The sequence below is a fragment of the Phocoena sinus genome, chromosome 10 (genome assembly GCF_008692025.1).
Source record: "Phocoena sinus isolate mPhoSin1 chromosome 10, mPhoSin1.pri, whole genome shotgun sequence".
Taxonomy (NCBI): domain Eukaryota; kingdom Metazoa; phylum Chordata; class Mammalia; order Artiodactyla; family Phocoenidae; genus Phocoena; species Phocoena sinus.
The window spans coordinates 53740761-53756620 of record NC_045772.1 but is presented as its reverse complement, the minus strand read 5'-3'; the positions used below and the strand labels follow the sequence as shown (position 1 = coordinate 53756620).

General features: G+C 44.4%; 1 protein-coding gene and 1 non-coding gene across 4 annotated transcripts in view; one reads left to right on the top strand and one right to left on the bottom strand.

Moving 5' to 3' along the window:
- PPM1H (protein phosphatase, Mg2+/Mn2+ dependent 1H) overlaps positions 1 to 15860 on the bottom strand; it is a 271045-nt gene that overhangs the window by 233641 nt on the left and 21544 nt on the right. The gene's annotated exons all lie outside the window — the stretch shown is intronic.
- Positions 14150 to 14222, top strand: TRNAG-CCC. Its single transcript has one exon. It is a non-coding gene; the product is annotated as a tRNA-Gly (tRNA).

Sequence of the window (15860 nt, the reverse complement as noted above, 5' to 3'; positions counted from 1 at the left end):
GAGGAGGAAAAACACACCACTTCTGTTTTTGTTAAGTTTTAAATTGATCAAACGTTATAAACAGCTTAAAAAATACCTACCTTTAGGGTGGTTTTCAAAACACTGATAACATACACAAATAATAGCACACTTCTTACTTAATTTCTTCCTCTTTGTCCTTCCATGTTGCTAAGAGACTATCTTTTCAAAGCTCAAATACACAGATTTTTCCAAATTTAGAAAACAGGCAGACTTGCAAAGAAGCTTCAAAAAATCAGCCAGTTAGAGGTAAAAATTTATTTGGTAATGATCAACCCACATTTCTCTAGACAACTTCCTGAGATATATTAACAAATGCTTGGATAACTCATGCAAACTTCAATGTTTATTATTTTCCAGTTATGTGGCTTTCCTACTTTATATACCTTAAAATGTGTGATACCACTTTACTCCTTACTGAAGGGGAAGGAAAGTCAACCTCCAACTGAAAGAGAAACAGCCTTCAATTGGTTTCAAGACAATTAGGAGCCACTGGAAGGCTTTGTGCACATCATGATTTCTAATGAGCATTCGAGGCATGCTGACCACAATTAGGGATAAACTGTAACCAAAGCATCAATATACAGAGCTGGGAAAGATACCACATATTAACAGTAATACATGTTATAACAGTAATATTCTTGCTCCTGAATTTAGAAATTGGGGCACACAGTATATCATACTGTTAAACATAAATTATAGGATTGTGGTATTATGAAAGTCTTTATTCTTCCCCTTAAAACTCCTGAGTGTACTTATGTGTTTGTTTACGGTTTATTAACTACCTGACAGATAGCCTGGGGAAAGAAACAAAAAGGTAAAAGCGGCACTTCCCTGGTGGCACAGTGGTTAAAAATCTGCCTGCCAACGCAGAGGACACAGGTTTGAGCCCTGGTCTGGGAAGATCCCACATGCCGCAGGGCAACTAAGCCCGTGCGCCACAACTACTGAGCCTGCGCTCTAGAGCCCATGAGCCACAACTACTGAGCCCGTGCACCACAACTACTGGAGCCCATGTGCCTAGAGCCCGTGCTCCGCAACAAGAGAAGCCACCGCGATGAGAAGCCCACGCACCGCAATGAACAGTAGCCCCTGCTCGCCACAACCAGAGAAAGCCTGCACACAGCAACAAAGACCCAATGCAGCCGAAAATAATTAAATAAATAATTTAATCTAATTTAAAAAGACCTTTAAGAGGTGAGTTTACATTTACAGTGAAGGAATGACCATTATCAGCAACCGAATCCAATTAGTTCTCTATTTCTATTTTTAAATTACTCAGACTGGAGGAAATGACTGTGGATCGTTAATGCTGGAACTCGCTGTCGGGTGTCACAAAAAGCTTGCCACTTCACAGACAAAATCTGAAGCAAACCAGACAGAATCCATGACAGTTTATGTCCTCGGGCAACAGAGGCATTTGGGGAAAATTATGCTTTTGTGCTGATGGGAATTGTCAGTGGTACTTGCTCTAAAATGATACACATCTTTATAGAAGCTGCCTGACAAAAGTGCAACCATAGTAGCACACAGACACTTACTGTTAGGGCTATCAAGATGAATTACAAGAGCAGAGCTGTTCTCCAAGTGAGACGCGTCCTGAACTTTCCTAACAGGGAAAGGAAACCCCTCCTATGTGGGCTAATTCATGCCAATTAACGTGCTGTAAGGTGCCGTGGTAGGAAGTCCCTGGCAAGGGCGTTTGAGGAGACAGAGCCTCTGCTCCGAGCATCCCTGCGGCTCTTGAATGCCATTCACCCTGGAGGTGAAGCTGGGTGGGCAAGTGCAAGGAGGTTTTGGTTCCAAATTAAGGCCAGGGTAGGGGCGTGGGGTTGGGGGGAGTTCTATAAGTGACTAATTCTGACACAAGCTCCCAAGATTAGGATAAAAGGGGATAATAAAATGCAAAACAAATGAGAAATAATATAACTTACCATGGTTTACTTTAGAGGGTTCCTCTGAAATCAATTCAGAGCGCTGAATAACCAAATATAAAATGCTTTTTAAAAAGGGTAGGATTTTAAAAATATTTACGAAGCCGAGATGCTGTAGCACTATTTGTGACTGCCCAACACTCAAATGCTTTCCAGACTAAGCGCACGGCCTCAGGGCTCCTTCCCAGCCCTCTTGGGCACAGCCTAGTAAGGACCAAAGCTCATGGGGTGTCCCCACACCCACCCCGGAGGCAGTCTACCTGGGTCAGAATCCTGACTTTCCCTCGATGGCTGAGGCCCTGGACAAGTCACTTATCCTCTGAGAATCAGTTCTTCATCTACACGGTAACTCTCCCGACAGCACAGAGCTACCTTGAGGATTAATTAAGATAAAACACATACAATCCTTAGCCCGGTGCCTGGAACACAGGAAGGGCTTAAAACTTGAGGTTCTCATGACTGTAGTAAACACTGTTACTCCTCAGAACGACAGAATGATAGTGGAAATAGAACTGGTGAGGATCTACTCTACATGGAGGACCCACTCATGATTTGAAATGCCAGCCACTGTTTGGAGATAACCGTACAGGTACACGTCTATCTCCTATGGAGAAAGAGTATCTCCCTATCAAGGGGACCAAACTAATCCAATTAGACTACATATTTGATCACCGATTTTTAATGGGTACTCAGGTAGCAACCAAATTGGTGGGTTTTGGGGGAACACGACCATACTGCCCATCATGGATATTTCACTTTGTGAGTCAACTCTAAAGGCTACTGCTGACCCCCTCCTGAATGAGAGACTAGATAATATACTGGTGAGAGTCAAGCTTTGTGACCACAGCATTTTAGACACCATCAGAATCCTAGTTCTTCCCATTTAAACTAAGCAGCACGATTCATTCCTTTGGAGATGCCTCCATCAACCAACTCAAATCTGAAAGCCTCTTTAATGCTTTAAAATTAAGATAAAAACAGCTGGTGAAGGGGTGGAAGCGTGTCAGTGCAAATACACTAAAAGGAGACCACAGAGTTTGACTCAAGACAAAGCAATAGGAAGTCAAGTACATGCTTGGTCCAGAAATACCCTGAATTATTATTTTAAGACTTCCATCCTTGATGCAATTTCATCCTCCATATTTTAGGGCTTTCATGACATTTGAAGGAAGGGGCGGGAAAATAATAATGGTGGATAAAATGGATTCTGGTTAAGTAGCAACTAGGCCTGAGAGCTAGGTATTACTTAACCACTGAGGATAAGAATTCTGCCCACGCTTTTGATCCGGCAGGATAGAAAATGATTGAGAATATCCACCCATCCCAACCTCTCCGGTGGCAGAAAAAATGAAACACTACCAACTTCACTTAAGATTTGCAAACTTGATAAGTACCAAACATCCAGCATCGTGACTAGTTGCCACTTCAGGGAGCAGGGAAGGAGAACGGAGGGGTGCAGAGTCTAAAAGAATTGAACACTCAAAAATATTACTTAGCAACTAGGTAATGTATGAACATTAGTCAAAACAGATTTGCAAGGGACCTCCCTGGTGGTCCAGTGGTAAAGAATCCACCTTCCAATGCAGGGGACTTGGGTTCGATCCCTGGTCAGGGAACTAAGATCCCACAGGCTGCGTGGCAACTACTGACCCCACGCGCCTCAACTAGAGAGCCCTCGTGCCACAAAAACTACAGAGCCCATGAGCTCTGGAGCCCACGCCACAACTAGAGAAGAGAAAACCTGCATGCCACAACTACAGAGCAGCCCGCATGCCTCAACGAAGGCTGCATGCCACAACTAAGACCCAATGCAGCAAAAAAAAAAAAAAAAAAAATTTGTAAGACGGCCATCAGTTTCTAGAAGAGAACTGAGAAATGTACGGGCAACTCTAAAATCTGCGGTACACTTAACATGTTCGCATTCCATCTAATTACTGGGTAACACACTTCTGTTAGAAGCGCCCTGTAACAGAAAGTCTTAGTGACTGATGAAACCTGATAGCCTAAGATGAATAGGGCATTGAAACATAATATAAACTTGAACTGGTTAAAACTTTTCTTCCTACCACCACTTCAACTGAATTATGTGCACTGTTGGTATTTCTCCTGTGGGTCTAAGATACTATTGAAAAAGCCTCCCAGGCTACCCTCCATTCAGCATTGAAACAAAAAGTGGTCATGTGCACACCAAGGCCCACAGAGAGAGCGGGGTGGGTGCGGGGGGGGTATGAAATTGATTTTGAGCAAAGCAAACATTTCTTGTGCCCTATTTTCTTGCCATGCTACAACCAACTGCTTCGTGGGACCAAAGAAGGGAAGAACCTCACCGGCAGACAAAGCTTTGTGCATTTTGTTGTGATAAACGTACAAAGGGATTGCTGTCATGTGCCAAAGCGATGACAGGGAAGGCAGGAGAAACCGTCTCACTTGGTAACAAAGAGAGGCTGGTGTGTTCTATTCAGGAGTCACCCAGGATCATCAGTGTGAGCACTGTGTCCTAGTTAGGTCTGCAGTGGGGTTTTTTCCCCCCTTACTAGTTTGTAAAAGAATAGTGTGTCTAATATCGATGGTGTTTTACCGTACAGAACATTAATTTCCTGGAAAAAATCAATCGAACCCATAACTTTTACAAGAAAAACGTTCCAGCTCTAACCGAGATACGGCCCAAAAGCTGCAAGAGCTTTCTGCCACGCCAGCAACATGCATGTCACCCCCAAGCAGCAGAGACAATTTCAGAGCCTGACTTCCTAGGTTCAAATGCTGGCTTGGCCACTTACTAGGTGTGTGTGACCCTGGACAAGTTACTTGTCTGGGCTTCAGTTTCCTCGTCTATTCAATAGAAATCATAGTACCCAGTTCAGAGGACTGTTACAAGAAATGAATGAAACAATATAAAGAGTTTGGAACAATACCTGGCACATAGTTAACATCGTATAAGTACTTGTCACATAAAACGAGCACCCAGAGTTTGGTTTCAAACTATTCTCAAAAGGAAGGAACCAAGGATTCTTGGAGGGTAGACAACTACGTATCTTGGGACAGGGAAAACTGAGGATGGGCAAGGCCCAACCAGTGACGCCAGAAAGGTAGAAGACCTTCACAGAGGTCAGGAGTAGTGCTGAAAGGACAAATCCCTGGCCAAGATGGGACAACATGGGCATCAAAGGTAGTAATGCAGGGGCTTCCCTAGTGGCGCAGTGGTTGAGAGTCCGCCTGCCAATGCAGGGGACCTGAGTTCGTGCCCCGGTCTGGGAGGATCCCACATGCCGCGGAGCGGCTGGGCCCGTGAGCCATGTCCGCTGAGCCTGTGCATCCGGAGCCTGTGCTCCGCAGTGGGAGAGGCCACAACAGTGAGAGGCCCATGTACCGCAAAAAAAAAAAAAAGTAGTAACGCAATGCAAAGGTGAAAGGCATGAGTTCGTAATGATGCCCAAACAAGAAAAGTTCATCTAAAGTATACAACAAGGCGTTATCATGCTAAAGAAGGGAAGAGAGTATCAGTTTAGTGCTTTGCTGATTTTAATAATAGAGGAGGGCTTCCCTGGTGGCACAGTGGTTAAGAATCCGCCTGCCAATGCAGGGGACACGGGTTCGAGCCCTGGTCCGGGAAGATCCCACATGCCACGGAGCAACTAGGCCCATGGGCCACAACTACTGAGTCCACGCTCTAGAGCCCTCATACCGCAACTACTGAGCCCACACGCCGCAACTACTGAAGCCCGCGCGCCTAGAGCCTGCACGCCGCAACAAGAGAAGCCACCACAATGAGAAGCCCGTGCACTGCAACAAAGAGTAGCCCCCGCTCACTGCAACCAGAGCAAGCCCGCACGCGCAGCAACAAAGACCCAACGCAGTAAATGTAAAAATCGATCTTTACAAATAATAATAATAGAAGAGTGCTAGGTGTTTTGTTTCCTCTATTACATACAAACAAACCTTGTCTTATTGCGCTTGGCTTTTTGTGCTTCTCAGATATTGCATTTTTTACAAACTGAAGGTTTGTGGCAACCTCACATTGAGGAAGACTACCAGCGCCATTTACTCAACAGCATTATTTTTTCATTAAGGTATAGATATATACCTACTGCACACTTAATAGACTTCAGTAGAGTGTAAACATAACTTCTATATGCACTGGGGAACCAAAAAGTTTGTGTGACTCGTTTTACTGCCATATTTTTGTGGTGGTCTAGCACTGAACCTGCAATATCTCCGAGGTGTGCCTGTATTTCTTTAAGTAGAGAAGGGTAAATGCAGGGAACATCCTAATACTAGTCCTAGCAGAGGTAGAGCAGACCAGTAACAAAAAAGCATCAGTGCACTTTATAACTAGCGGGAAGAAAACTGCGAGGAGTGTCAAGATGATGAATTAGCCAAATGTATGAAGAGGTACACTAACTGCAGACTTCACCCCTCACACCCTAGGAGATGCTACCCCTAGATGGCCCTGCTAAGTGGAGTCAGGTAGTAATAAAGCACATGTAAGCTTCCAATGATGCACAGAGACCTGGCAAACATCAGGGTGACAGGGCAATGGTCCAGGAAACGCCAGCCAAGCAAAGTTTAGAGAATATAACATTCAGGGGGGAGCACCAAGCTGAAAAAAAAAACTAGGACCTGTATGGAAAGCATGGGTCCAAGGTCTTACTGATATAACAAATCGAGGACAGGTATAAAAAGGGGCCTAGCCAGATGACTAGTGGCTTGGCATTGACAAATACAGATGACCAAAAATCAATCAGCTGGGGGCTTCCCTGGTGGCGCAGTGGTTGAGGGTCCGCCTGCCGATGCAGGGGACACGGGTTCGTGCCCCGGTCCGGGAAGATCCCACATGCCGCGGAGCTGCTGGGCCCGTGAGCCATGGCCGCTGAGCCTGCGCGTCCGGAGCCGGTAGAGACCACAGCAGTGAGAGGCCCGCGTACCGCAAAAAAAAAAATCAATCAGCTGATAACTAGATCCTGTCATCTCAGCTGGTCAGACTATTTCTCTGGCTCCGATGAGGTTTCCATAATTGCGGAATTGTCCAACTGTATTGTTATATCCCCAGGAAAGTGTCAAAATGGACTTTGCTCTAACGCTAGAAGTTACCAAAATATATGTTGCTCAAACCTTGGAAAGTTAACAAGTTAAAGAACAATAAATGAACGCCCATGGCATTAGTATTTTAGAATAGGTGTAAGTGTGTTACGTGTTTTGTAATCACCCGATCTTTGTGTGCTGTTTACAGTGTTTGTAGTATTCAGAAAAACCATCATTGTAGTTTAAATTGTTTAAAAAATTTAAGTCTATAACCATGTTTAAGTAGACTGAAGAACTGTTTAAGAAGCTGATTTTTAAAGTTTGATTATGCATACAAATTTAATAGTTTGAGCACTAAGGTACACATAGTAGAAGGTGCTTCTCTCCACAAACAAAAACTTTTGGGCAGTAAAGACTATAAAAGTAGGTCACCAACAAAATGTCCAGAGGGTGTAAACTGTATTTCTCCACATGAAAGACTATTCAGAAATACAGTAGTCTATTTCTTCCATCACATTGGCCCCAGGGAAACAAAAGATAAGGCAACAATAGAAGAAAACAGAGGAGAAAGAAATGCTACACAGTGGCTAAGAGTCCTTCTTCCATAGTTGTCTCTTAAAAGTAGGACAAGGGAACAACTGGAAATTAACCACAACAGACTCCAGCATCAGTTCATTGTGTAAATGTAATCAGACATGTACAGCATAACAACAAATTCCTTCTCTTTCAGCTTTGCAATGAGTCTGAAATGACTAGGAATGCTAACGTGCCTGGAGCAATTAAATGCCACGTGAAGTTTTAGACGTGGAAGAGGGTGAGTTGGAGCTGAGGAAGTTTTGGAAGATTCCACTGACCCATTTCCCTCTGAAGAAGGGGTTAAACCAAAACAGATCACCTCCTAATCCTTGGGTCTCCTGGTCCCTGGCGCCTTCTCTCTTTACAAAAGTAATGTTTTTCTTTCGAAAGGCTGCAGACTATTCTTTCCACAGCTCTCTCTCCTGCCCCTCCCCTCACCTAAGACATGCGCTCTAAACGCTCACTAATGGGAGAAAGACTAGAAACAGCAGCACCGTGGGGGGAAATTTCCATCATCATCTCATTTCATCACCACAAATCTTGGGAGCTAGATATCATCTCCCTAGTTTTATAGATGGAGAAAGTGGAGTTCCGAGAAAATGAGCAAACTGCAATTCTTCAGAGGCGCTGAGTGTCCAGGCCTACTGCCAACGCCTGCACGCTCTCTCATTGTCCGGTGTCCTCTGGGTTCTCTGCTCCATTCTTTATACTGGGGCTGCCTGTCAAGAGTTCTTTCTCAGATGAATTGCAAAGTCAAAAGCCTTGACTCTGAAACTAAAATAAAAGCACTATAAATAAGCCCCTGGTCTAATTCTCCTTCGTTGATCCGATGAATATTTCTCACATAAAGGGCTATCACCCTAGCCTGGGTCTCAATAAACTCCCTGTGTGACCTGGAAAATTGGAATGCATACCTGGATCAAGAAAGGGCAGGAATACTCATTCTAAGTTTTCTACAGCCAGACACAGTGCGATGAGCTCTCCATACCAGCCTGCCCTTCAGCTTCAGGTCTGAAAAAGGGTGCCTAGCAACACCCAGCTCCCAGCAGCTGACAGAGACCTACTCCCTCCTCTCGTGACCGTCCTTGCGATGCTCTCTCTACATTCAGTCAGGACAGAGTGCAACAACTTTAAAACCAGCGTCTGAAGCTATTAGGGCAAGATTAATTAAGATCATTTTTTAAAGCCTGAGGCAGAAGAGAAATTAACATTCCATTTATTTTAAGATATAGTACACGAGAAGAGTAAGTGTTGAGGACAAGTAGAGGACAACCTGCTCATGGATTTGCTTACAATCACAATCACGCATACCTAACAGGTCATGAGGGATGGAGTTGTGCTTATTTTTATTTCATTTTTAAAAGCCTACCTAAAAAGGCAAGAAAAGCATATTTCTACTAACCAAAAGTTATCTGCATTCTGAATTCGTGCAAGAAGGGGAAAACCGCCAAGAATGCCATGTAAGGTTGGGTAGCATGTCCACTGCACAAATACACTGAGCAGCCAAGATATGACATCAGGGGCTGTATCCACCTGGAGAAATATAGAGTCCTCTTTAAAATCTGTACATAGGTTCTATGTAGCCAGTGACAGCTGGATCATTCATGAGGTCCACTTGCAAAATGAAAATGTGGGGGTCCCTTGTTCAAAACTTATAAGGATTTCAAGAAGGCAACGGCCGAGCATTTAGCCAAGCACAGGACTCTTCTCCATGCAGGGGTTGCTCACTCATGAAGCCAGACCTGCATCTGGGCTAGCGACACCCTGATCACACCACACAGCACAGAAAAAGAACCATCAGATGGGACTTGCTTTGCTTTTAACTTTTACTAAACAAGGATGATGACAAACAAAACTTTGAGAAACATCCTCTTTTACTCTCACACTCCCAAAAGAAGTTCGCCTCATGAAACAGGCCAATTTGAAAAAAAAATTTTTTTTATTCTTAAGCAAAAAGCATTGCTTGTATGACACAAGAAAAGAAAGAACAGAAAAGTTAATGTAATTGCTGAAATAAAAACCTTCATTTTCAGTAGTGAAAAGCAAATACCACAAAAAACTAAACTAATACTCTAGGGGAGCAAAATTGGCCACCCCAAAATGTCTCCTCAGATTACTTCCGAGCTGAAAACAGTCAAGGCCCAAACGGCTCAGGAAGAAACTTTGATCTTCTCCCTAACTAGATAGAGAGTCTGTTCCAGGAACAGAGCTATCACCAGATATCGTCATAGACAGGCTAGGTGTAGGGGAGGACTCAGAGATCAGAGTCCACTCTGTGTCCCATTGTCTCTACAAGGCCCAGCAAACATTTACCAAACATTTGCTTTTCCATCTCCATGGCAATTGCCTTCCTCCACTTGTAAGTCCCAAGTCCCTACCCACAACATCCTCTTTTGTCTTTAGCTGAAGATGGTATTGAAGGTGAGGATTTCAGCTATTTTGGTGAGTTACTCAGTTTTCCTTGGTCTACCCCGTGTATACATGTTATTAAACTTTTGTTCAATCTTCTCCTGTTAATCTGTCTCATGTCAACTTAATTCTTAGACCAGCCAGAAGAACCTAGAAGAGTAGAGGAAAATTTCCTCCTCCCTACAGTACCACAGGGGATAGATAACCTTGAGAAACTATTCCAGAACATGGGAAAAATTAATAAAGAAACTAAAAGGACTGGGTCTTCCCTGGTGCCTCAGTGGTTAAGAACCCACCTGCCCAACGCAGGGGACACGGGTTCGAGCCCTGGTCCAGGAAGATCCCACATGCCACGGAGCAACTAAGCCCGTGTGCCACAACTACTGAAGCACGAGCGCCTAGAGCCCGTGCTCTGCAACAAGAGAAGCCACCACAGTGAGAAGCCCACACACTTCAATGAAGAGTAGCCCCTGCTCACCGCAACTAGAGAAAGCTCACGCATAGCGAAGAAGACTCAACGCAGCCAAAAATAAAATTAATTAATTAACTTTAAAAAAAAGAAATAAAAAAGGTAAAGGCTCACGTACAAATGAGAGAGAAATCTGGCAATCCACCCCTAGAACAGAGGATCTCAATAAATGACATGCTATTATAACATCACATTTTGCAAGGACGCATAAATGTATTTTAACCATACATAAGACAGCAGGGTCAACGGAGCACAATTGGTAGTACAAAGTACAATATAAGAAAATGTCTCAGAGCTTAAAAGTCTTAAGACTGAAAACAGTGAGTGCTAATGGAAATCAAGGCAAAATTAATGTCATACCTTGCAGACTTCCTAGATACTACAAAGAATATGGCCAACCATGACAAGTATCCTTATAAGGGTGAGATGAGAGATTTGTCACAAACACGAGAGAAGGCAATGTGACCTCGGAGGCAGGGATTGGAGTGATGTGACCACAAGCCAAGGAATGCCAGCAGCCACCTGAAGAAGCCAGAAGAGGCAAAGAATGGATTCTCCCCTAGAGCCTTCAGAAGGAGCATGGCCCTGCCAATATCTAGATTTCAGGCTTCCGGTTCCAGGACTGTGGGAAAAGAAATTTCTGTTGTTTTAAGCCACTCATTTGGTGGTTTTTTTTTTTTTTTTTTTTTTTTTTTTACTGCAGCCCTAGGAAACAAATACATTAGGCATTACGTAACAAATACATTCCACATACAATAAAGCTCCAAGACATTGCTCCTCTGGCTCAAAAGTCTCCGGCTTGTAGAGGATACAGGGCTAACCCACCTGATAATTAACACTGAAGTGGACAACCACCAAGTCAGAGTCGTGACCAGGAGGGATCTGGATCTACAGCCCAACGGAGGTAATCCCAGCCAGCTGGCTTCACAGAGGTGCTCCAGCTATTTTTTGACCTTTAAATAATGCCTCCTTGGGCTTCCCTGGTGGCGCAGTGGTTGGGAGTCCGCCTGCCAATGCAGGGGGCGCAGGTTCGTGCCCCGGTCCGGGAGGATCCCACGTGCCGCGGAGCGGCTGGGCCCGTGAGCCATGGCCGCTAAGCCTGCGCGTCCGGAGCCTGTGCTCCGCAACGGGAGAGGCCGCAGCGGTGAGAGGCCCGCGTAACACACACACACACACACACAAAAAGAATAATGCCTCCTTGATTTTAGGCAATAAAATTTCTTTGGAACTGAAGGGGAACAAAATATGCCACCTCCAAGTATGCCTCTCTGGCATAAGGATGATCTTGAGCTGGTTATTTTTAAGAAATAGCAAACACCAGAGAAACTCTGAAAACCTAGTAGATGTTACCCTTTGTAAGAGACATTTAAGCATATAGGGGAAATTTCCATTTGTAAGGGTGTTTCCCTCTTGGTTCCGGAAAGAGGAAGATGACTAAATCTCTAGAAACTATTATCAGTGGAGAGGCAGCAATTTAAATCTGCACAACAGCCCTACCCTTGTTTACTGTGCTTTTCCTAATAACCTCCTAAAACTGGCTCTCACATCTTTTGTCTTTAGCCAAAGGTATTTAAGGTGATAACTCAGGGGAATTCCCTGGAGGTCCAGGGGTTTCAGGAAGTTAATCAGTTTCCCTGGGTGTCTCCTATGTATACAGGAGGCATACATGTGATTAAACTTCTGCTTTACTGCTGCTAATAAGTCTTTATTACCAGAGTGGGGGAGTGGGCAGTGTCTCAGCCAAGAACCCAGAAGGGTAGAGAGAAAATTATTTTTCCTCCCGGACAGGATCCCCCTGTATCATTATTGAGAGTTTTGTCTCACTTATGGGTTCCGGGCTGGGAATAGAGCAGTAAACAAAACAGACGTAGACCTTGCCCTGAGGGGCTTCCAGTAAGAGTGGGGTATATATTAAACAAATAATTATTACCATCTTTCTTGTTCTCACATTTGTTTCATACTCACAAGCACCCTGCGAGTTAGGACTAATCCCTGGCTCACAGACGTGGAAACGGCCATTAAGTGTCAGCCAGAAGGAGCTGATCTGGGGTTGGACTGGGCCAAAGAACTCTGGAGCCCATTGCTTAGAGGACAGCACTACACCAGCTCCTCGCTGGGCCTCCCTGACTTACTATTGGAAAATGGAGCTACCGTTTATTCACCCTGTTTCTCAGGCCCAAAACTCTGGAGTCACCCTTGACTCCTCTTTTTCTCCCCAACAATATTACAAGCTGTAAACTACACTCATTTGCCCAACTTTTAAACCCTACATTATTCTCCTTATCCTCCCAAAAGGGAACTTACAATTTCAACAAGTTTCTTAATCAAATGTAGCATCCAAAATTTGTTGGGTTTGGTTTTTTGGGGGGTTTTTTGGCATAAGATATTATATTTCCAGGAACTGTGTATGTGATCTTCTACAATTCATTTACTGACCTTAATTACATAAGTATGCTCTTCACAAGCGTGCTTGGAGTCTTCCCTGTGTGCGAGGCCATTCAGCCTCCGGTCCCTGGCTCCACTGCAGCTCGTCTTACGACCCGAGCATTTACTTATTTTCAGGCCTTTGCACATAGGTTTCCACTTTCAGGGGATCCGTTGGCAGATTCCCACTAATTACCACTCATCCTTCAGTCTCAGCTTTGACTACAGGCTCTGTGAGGACAAGGGCCATGCTTTTCTTCTCCACTGTATCCCCAACACCCATCCCATTACCTGCACAGAGAAAGTGTCTAACAAATCTCAGCTGAACCAACATCACCTCCTCAGCACCACAGCTCAGGGTTAGGTAGCCCTCCCTTCCTGCCCCTAACACCCTAAGCCTCCCCCATACCAGCACTTATCACTTGATACTTTAATTGCTGTTTTTCTCCTCTACTAGATTAAGTTCCTGAAGGCCCAGGTTTTATCTTGGTTACTATTCAATCCCAAAGCCTGCCACAGCACCTGGCAATATTTGTTGACTAACCTTATTAAACCTTTGAGTAACTCACCTGTTTCCCTTTTTCAATAAAAAAGGAAAAGATGACATCCATTTCACAACACTCCTGCGAGCCTTTACTCCTGCGAGCCTTAATGCCACAAAAGGCTGATTACATTAGAGTCTAATTAGAAATTCAGGTAAGTAGTGAAACCCACTTCATAAGCTACACAACTCATTCATTTATCAGAGAATTATTTCTTCACGGTCCCAATTTACTGCCTGAGATACTAAGAAAATCTAGAATTTGTATGTCAACTATATTTCAATGAAATAAGTAAAATTAAGAAAAAGAAAGAAAAATCTAGAACCACTTTCATACCGCAGGCAACCACTGACTTTAATTTCCCAAATATTGACACAATTTGCAAAGGTACATCAGGAAGGATGGGCTATATTACGCTGTGTTCACAAAGGTTTCTTTGTCACACACTCTACATGCCCATTTCAGGTTGGCTCCACATGTCCTCATCAGGGAGGACAGAGCCTCCACTGTCTAGAGGGTCCCCAGGTTGAGGAAGGGAAGATGGTGAACAGCCACGTCCCCAACAGAACTGGAAATAACTGGTGAACACCATTAGCAAGCACTTGGCAGAAATGTAAACATTCTACAGAAGTAGTTAATTCATTTTCTACCTATGGCATCCCAAAAAGTAACTCTGACTCAATATACATGTACTCAATTGGTTGTGTTTTTTGGGGTTTTTTTTTTTTTGCTTTAATAAAACTAACCACACAGGGACTTCCCTGGCGGTCCAGTGGTTAAGACTCTGCACTCCCAATGCAGGGGGCCCAGGTTCGATCCCTGGCTGGGGAACTAAGGTCCTGCATGCCACACAGTGCAGCCAAAAATTAAAATTAAAATTAAACTAACAAGACAAATGCACGTTATTCCGAATTACATGGCAATTCACCAAAAAAAAAAAAAAGTATCCACCATAATGTAATTGAACAAGAAGAGAATAAGCTATCTCGCCAGAAAACCTACACAACAGAATTTTATTAACAGACCAGTGTAGCTCTGGAAACTAAAGGCAGATTTGTTCCCCAGCTGTTCATAGGTATTGGCACAGTGAGGTCTTGGCATTATCCAACTGCTTCCACCTGGCATTGTCAAAAACCATTAGCTCGTGAATGACACACGAGCAAGGAATACCTACCATGTCCTTTACAACTCCTGTAATTTGCACTCATATTTCAAACAAATCTAGATTCAGACTCATGCAAAGCACACAATATAGGCAGGCATGGTGAAGGGATGATCACAGCAGAGGGGACCACAGGAAGTGTTCAGGAGAGAGGCAAGGCTAAAGATAAATTCAAATCCCAATGGAAGTCACATGTGACTTTCCCAATGAAAGTCACATGCAAGAGTTCATGGACTAGAGAGTGAGTAGCAGCAATGACTGCTCTGGTGAGGATGTGGAAGATAAACAAATTTAAGTGACTGCTTGAACCTAAAAAGTCACTAGTGCCCTTGGGCAAGCACCTTCCTGAGGAGCACTGAAGCAGAAGCAATGCATGGAGACCACCCACAGCTGCTGGTGTGCGTCCTACTCTCACTCCTCTGTGCACCAACCCCTCTCTCCTCTCCAGCCCCTCCACTGGCTGGCTGACTTCTTTATCGTTCAGCTCCTGCCACGCCTCCTGTGGGAAGCCTTCTCTGATGTCCCCGCCCTGGGCTCGTCTCCCCACGATGCCCTGTGCTGTTCAGTTGGATGGGTCTCCCACTAGACACTTTGGGGGAAGCGGCCTCTCTAATCCGTCTTTGTGTCTCTGGCACCCAGAAGGGTTCTTGGCATACAGAGGGCATTCCATGTGTGTTTGTGTAAGGAAAGAAATAAAGGGGTTACAAAAAGAGAGCAACTTTGGGTCCAGTAACTTGAAGGGGAAATATGGACTAGAAGAGGGGATGTGCCGTTTGACCCAATAGCAATGACTTAGCACACCTTTGGGCCAAGGGGGAGGCAACGAGAAGAGTCAAGATGCTGGAATTACAAATAGAGGAGATGGAAGTCAGGGCACGTATGAGCGTATGTGGCAGGGAGAGAAGGCGTTAACACTTCTGGCAGAACATTTCTCCATCTCCAACAGCAGGGGACAAGAAAGATGATGTTAAAGAGGTCCCAAGGTGGCCTGAAAGAGGAGCTTGTGCTGAACAAAGATCCAGTAAGGGGGGAAGGTAAGGGCCTCTACCAACACAGAGGGAGGCACGAATGGGATTGATAGTTGGAGGGAAAAGGAAAAGGTCTGGAAAGGCACTATGCAGACTGGCAAGGAATCAATCGGAAATGAGACGGCAACTGAAAACAATTAAACCTCTTTACACATCCAGTCAGTCCCACTCCTGTCCATCCTTCTTTCAACTTTTCCCTCAAATCTATCCTTCCTTTCGAGTTGAAGACTCTTCTTGGTTTATGCAATTAGTGTCAGGCCTAGACCATTATGGCTGTGT